We start from the raw sequence: 6,000 nt of genomic DNA, 5'->3' as shown, positions 1-6,000 counted from the left end.
GCATTAGTGTGAGTCAAACAAGGTGCACAACTTCCAGGCACCACAATGCTTCATCGCAATAGGAAATAAAAAGCCGAGCCAGAAATATATTGAGCTGAGTGGATACCCTCTCAACGCAGATTACTGGTGCGCTTCAATGGTCCCTAATTAGACGTAGTAGTAGCGAGTCCAGCCAGAATCGGCAGCACAGTAAGCTTGCTAGACCAACAGCATTTCGAGCTGCCCTGCAGCACGACAGCGAGTAGCATAGCGACGTTAGTAAGCAGGAGCAATAGGAAACAAGAGAAGCCTTGAGCACTAGAAGCCCAATTGGAAAGTGACTTTTATCGACGAGGTGGAGTGTGAAGTGTGGAGGAAGAGCCAGGACTGCGTCCAGCTCAAACCTGAGGCTCAGGTGCCTCCAGGACGCGATGCTCGCGTCCAGAAGCCGGACTTCGACGGACCATTGGCTGGCGAGCCGCCAGCCCCATCCTACTGCTAATCCTACCAATATATGTTACCGGGGTTTTTCCGTGTGCTGCTACACACTCGACAACTTGCGCCGTCAAGAGCAAGCAGCAGCACTCGGTTTTCTCCCCTGCTGGACTTTCAGTCCCTGCAACTTACTGTTGTTACGACTACTTCCTTCATCACAATGGTCACCACTCGGCGTAGCCGAGGAGCGACCATCACTCAGGTTATGAGCCCAAGAAGGAGAGCTGGAAGCCCAGTCCGGAGTACGCAGAGCTCGCGCGCGTCCGACGAGTTGCAGTTGCCTGCAAGAGCAGACGAGACAACGTCAGACGAGACACATGCGACGTCACAAGCGTCATCAACCCGAGTTGAGCAACAACTCGAGCTCTTATTGGCCCAATTCGGTACCGTTATGACTACACTGACCAATCAGCAGCAAGTGCAGAACATTCCAGTGGAAGCATCTACCCGACGCCCACAAAGGCAGCTCATTCAAGAATTCTCAGCGGCTCGAGCACAACCGCAGCGAGTGCCGACGCCGTACGGGCCCCGCCGAGGAAACCCAAGCAAAGAGGAACTTACCGCCGGCGCCAGCACGCGTCAGAGCGAGCCGCCAAGAAACCCAAGAACGTCCGAGGCTGCAGCGCAGCCAGTCCAGACCGAGGCCGGGACCGACTCTGCTACGGACGAACCCATGGTTGGAGACCACAGATGCACGCGGTGCATGAACCAGAGCGGACACGTGCAGTTGAACGCAAGACTTACCGATACCAACTACCAGACGTGGCGCGTCGAGATTTGCTCCATTCTCGACGTCGCACACCTCTTGGACCCCATCATGGAGCGCGAAACGATGGCAGACCAACGTAACGAAGGACAGCGCGGCTGTTTCAAGCAACGACTGCGTGTTGCTCAACGTGAACTTACGATGGGACTTAGTCAAGAACTACAGATGCGATTTACAAGTGTTATTCAACGTGCTGATCCTATCCTACTGTGGCGAACACTGGAAGATCATTTTGATAACCATCCTGGAGTAAACAGCGTGTTTCTCAAGCGAGATATGCTGAATCGTCGCCTGCAACGTGACGAACGACTTGACGATTACATTCGTGACATCGACGACTACCAACAGAGACTTCGCCGCGCGAACAAGCAGCTGCCTGAGCAGGAAGCCGTCTCTATCCTATTGTCGAATACAGTGGGTGTGTACCCAGCGGTGGTAAACGAGCATGAAGTACGTATTGGACGTGATGAGTCCATTACGTGGGAGCAAGCGATCGAGCGCCTTCGACTCGCTGACCACTCACGCCAAGAGACTGAGCTACAGCAAGGACGTGGTGGAGGTAGACGTGCCGTCCAGCGAGATGTTGCATTTGTTGGTGGCCGTGGCGACGGACACAACGACGGAAGAGGACGTCGAAACTCGAGCAGCAGCCAAGCACGAGGCAACAACAACCGCAACAATCGTCGCAGCCGCAGCCCATCGCCGCGTGGGCGGAACAAGCGGCAGAAGAGCAAGAGCTCATCCAGTGCGAGGGATGACATCGCCAAGCGAAAGGCGAAGACGAAGTGCAACACGTGCGGAGAGCAAGGACATTGGAGTGGCGATCCCTGAGTGCCGCCAGCGTGGCAACAATAACAACAACAACAACTCGAGCAACCCGCCGCGCAGGATGATCGATGTGGTTACTGTGAAGACAGCCAAGTCGGCTGCACCGACTCAAGCTGAAGGACAAGAGCATGTACTCGCGGTGCGTGACAACTTCAACTACAAGGACAAGGACAAGGACCAGGACATGGTGGAGTGGGTGTTGGATAGCGGCGCGCAGACCAACGTCTCGAGCGACCTTACCTTGTTTACGGAGCTACACGAAGACTCAGTTGCAGAACTAGTCTTCGGCAACGGCACAACCGAGCGCGCAACTGTAGGCACAGTGCTTATGCAAGTGCTGAACGAGCACACGGGCAAGATCGAGGAGCGCCTCCTTGATGACGTGAGCTACGCCAAGTCGGCTGCCTACAACCTGATCTCGCAGACCTACATGCAATTCAAAGGAAACTTCAAGGTGCGCATCTCGCATGATCAGAAGACTACGTGGCTGGTCAAGGACACATTGAAGCTGCGCTTCCAGTACATCCGCGGGATGTACCGCATGTGGACGCCACGTCAGAGCAAGAACGTGATGAGCGTCAAGGCCAGTGAAGCTGAGAACCCCATGACGTTGCTGCACAACCGCATGGGCCACGTAAACATCGAGACTATCAAGACTATGGCAGGAACCTATAACTTTGGCATCAACATGCAGTCGAAGAATTTTGCTCTCTATGAATGCATTCCATGCTTAGAGTCAAAGACGAAGCGCATGAGCTACAAGCGCAAGCCGTCTCGCTCTGCAAAACCCTTGCACAAGCTTTGTGTCGACCTATGCAGTGTTGGAGTGGATACAATATCGAAATCAAACCAGTTTCTATTGATTATCGACGAAGCTACGAGATACAAGTGGGGATATCTATTAGCCTACAAAGACGAAGCCACGGAGCTGATTCAGAAGCAGATTCGCTGGATCCAGAACCAGTTCCCGAAGGCGACCATCAAGACGCTGTTCTCCGATGGTGGTGGCGAGTTCGTCAACATGCAGCTCGAGACCTTTTGCAAGGACCTCGGCATCGACACGCGTTCATCCAATCCCTACAGCCCGCAGGAGAACGCTATCGTGGAGCGCACGAACCAGACCGCCATGCGGCAGGTCAGATCTATGTTACAAGCTACGCAAATGCCTGTTTCATTATGGGGAGAAGCCTTCCTACATGCAATTGAGACGCTCAACAAGACGCCGACGCCGGTGTTGAAGGACCAGCAGTCCCCGTACGAGGCCCTGTACGGAGAGCGGCCAGACCTCAGCGTGCTGCGCACGTGGGGGTGCTTGGTGCACGCGCACATCCCTGATGATTCTCGGCAGAGAAAGGAGAAGCTCACTCCAAGGACGCAGATGTGCTTACTACTTGGCTACAGCGAGAAGACCAAGGGCTATAAGCTGCTGAACCTGCGCACAGGATCAGTGACGACGTGCAGAGATGGAAACATGAAGGCACATGAGAAGTACACGGTAAACACTGTGTATATTGAGCGACTTCTTGCAAACACCTACGCTTACGGAGACTACGACTTACCTGCGGAGATCCCGATCGTGCCGATCCGGACGACAATGTCTACGTACCTGCAGCTTCCTGCAGAGCTTGCAGAAAGGCGAACAGCGGAGATGGCGAAGCTGGCCACTGCTGGTGAGAGCCATGACCAAGGTGTTGAAGTTGAAGCCGAGTCTGCGACTCGAAGTGATGACCCACAGCTACCAAGCGAGGAAGCTAAGAAGCCAGCAGCTTCAGTGGGAGGTTCCAAGCGGAAGAACACAAAGGGCAAGAATAAGGCGAAAGCATGTTCAAATCGAGTGGGAGCCTCGAAGGCCAAGGACAGTCGACGTGATGCTCACGAAGACGAGAACTGGGAGCCATGCACGACGCAGAAGTCGTCGCCAGACGACAGTGCAGCTACGTCGCGACCGAAGCGGAAGCGACAACCATCCGCCCGACTCAAGGACTACGTAGTGACGAATGTGACGAAGCAGAACGTCGAGGATGTGCAGATCCCCATTAGTCACAAGCATGCGGCAAGGTCAAAGAAGTGGAAGGAGTGGAAAGCAGCGATGCAAGTTGAGATGGACTCACAGCAACAGCACGAAACTTGGGTGCTCGTGCGACGCACGGAGGCCAAGGGCAAGCGTGTCATTTCGTGCAAGTGGGTGTACGCGCTCAAGAGAGACTCTACGGGCCGGATTAAGCGATATAAAGCTCGACTAGTGATCAGAGGCTTTCTACAACGCATGGGCATCGACTACAGTGAAACATACGCACCTGTTATCAGATTGAGACGATCAGATGCGTGATCGTATACGCGCTGCAACGCGGATGGGCCCATCTTGCAGTTCGACGTCAAGACCGCGTTCTTGTACGGTGATCTCGACGAGGAGGTCTACATGGAGCAGCCTCCAGGCTTCGGAGAAGACTCTACGCGCTATGTATGCAAGCTACAGAAGAGTTTGTATGGGCTAAAGCAAGCGCCTCGCGTTTGGAACAAGACATTGCACAAGTTCCTGACGAAGATCGGACTCGAGCGCCTCGACTCTGACTACGGACTCTACGCCAGGAAAGTGGGAGGAGAAGTCACCATGTTGCTCACGGTGTACGTCGACGACCTACTGCTCCTCGGCCCTAATGACCTTTGCGCTAAGGTTGCTAAGCAACTCAGTGAGGAGTATGAACTCACATCTCTCGGACCAGTCAAGTATCTACTAGGCGTGGAGATACTGATCGACAGCGAGCGTCGACATGCGGTATTTTGCCAGCGGCAACATATTACGGAGGTGCTAAAGCGATTTCACATGGAGGGGTGCAACGCGGTTGCAACACCGGAAGCGCTGCGCGCTGAGGTGGTCACAGATGCGAAAGATGACTCCCCGCCCCCGTACCGAGAGCTCGTTGGTGCACTACAATATCTGGTCTCAGCCTCAAGGCCGGACATTGCGCACGCTGTGCGTAATCTCAGCAAGTACCTGTCCTGCTTCGACCACACACACTACGCTATGGGAAAGAGGGTGCTACGCTACCTGAGTGGTACTCAAGACCACGGCTTAGTGATGGACATTGTTATTGGGAACGACGTCAAGCTGACGAGTTACACCGATGCTGACTACGCTAATGACCCTGATGACCGAAAGAGTGTTAGCGGGTTCGTGACGTTCGTCAATGGTAACGTGGTTTCGTACGGATCAAGAAAGCAAGAGATTAACGCACAGAGCACAACGGAAGCAGAGTATATTGCCATGAATGAAGGCACTAGAGATCTACAGTGGCTACGTGGACTCTGTGAAGAACTATGCTGGGAGTTCGCGACTCCGGAGATTATCGGCGATAACAAGTCGTGCATCTATCTGACTGCCAAGCCTGGCAAGCACAGCAAGAACAAGCACATTATGAACAAGTTCCACTTGGTGCGCCACCTCGTGGAGAACGAGCAGCTACGGATTCGCCATGTTGGCACCGACGACATGATCGCCGACGCGATGACGAAGCCATTGCCGAAGGACAAGTTCGAACATTGCCGTGATGGGATGAAGGTGCTGCGCATCAACCGTCAGCAAGGCTCAGCTCGTTCAGTGGGAGCCAAACATCATCGCCATGCGTGAATGCAAGCTACTACTACCAGTTTATGCATGCGAAAGACAAGAAGGAGGAAGAGCGCTACCAAGGACGAAGCGTCGTGCTGCAGCGCAGCTAGAAGATGCCAAGGACATCGTGGTGAGCTCTACAAGGTGATCATGTTGAAGCTGCGCTTCGACTAGATCAAGTGGGAGTGTGAAGTGTGGAGGAAGAGCCAGGACTGCGTCCAGCTCAAACCTGAGGCTCAGGTGCCTCCAGGACGCGATGCTCGCGTCCAGAAGCCGGACTTCGACGGACCATTGGCTGGCGAGCCGCCAGCCCCATCCTACT

Source organism: Phytophthora infestans, genomic scaffold (genome assembly GCF_000142945.1).
Source record: "Phytophthora infestans T30-4 supercont1.32 genomic scaffold, whole genome shotgun sequence".
In the NCBI taxonomy this organism is placed as follows: Eukaryota; Oomycota; class Peronosporomycetes; order Peronosporales; family Peronosporaceae; genus Phytophthora; species Phytophthora infestans.
The sequence above is the reverse complement of the archived record's forward strand: the minus strand, read 5'-3'. Positions refer to the sequence as shown.